We start from the raw sequence: 525 nt of genomic DNA, 5'->3' as shown, positions 1-525 counted from the left end.
GTATCCTGTTTGTCTGATTTCTTCTTCTTTTTTTTCTCTCGAAGTAAATTCGGAAAATAAACTGTAATTTCTAACACTGATAATATCCATCTTGATAACCGTATTTGGCTATTTAACTATCGTGTAAGAATTTCAGGTTTGTGTAATATCTTCTGGGAATTTTTCATTTTTCACGCTCACCCCAAAAATGTTTTAAGTTTTTGCAAATTCATAAATAAAAGAGCATCACGGAAAAAAAAAAGAATCGCGTATTCTTGAATGTTGAAAATTATTATAGAATTAATATGAAATTAAAGTTGAATGGATTTTATTCTTAAAGAAAAAATCACGTATTCCTGAATGCTGGAAATTATGAAGTAGAATATGAAGTAAAATGAAACAGATTTTATTTCAAAAAGTCATATTATTCTGGAGACTAAAGATATGAGAAATTGTTGAACAGATGGGTATACTTTCCTCATTCATAAATATACGAATCTAAACAAGTAGATAATAACGTATTTTTCAACAAGTCAAACACATATT

The sequence above is a fragment of the Penaeus monodon genome, chromosome 31 (assembly GCF_015228065.2).
Source record: "Penaeus monodon isolate SGIC_2016 chromosome 31, NSTDA_Pmon_1, whole genome shotgun sequence".
Lineage (NCBI taxonomy): Eukaryota > Metazoa > Arthropoda > Malacostraca > Decapoda > Penaeidae > Penaeus > Penaeus monodon.
The sequence above is the reverse complement of the archived record's forward strand: the minus strand, read 5'-3'. Positions refer to the sequence as shown.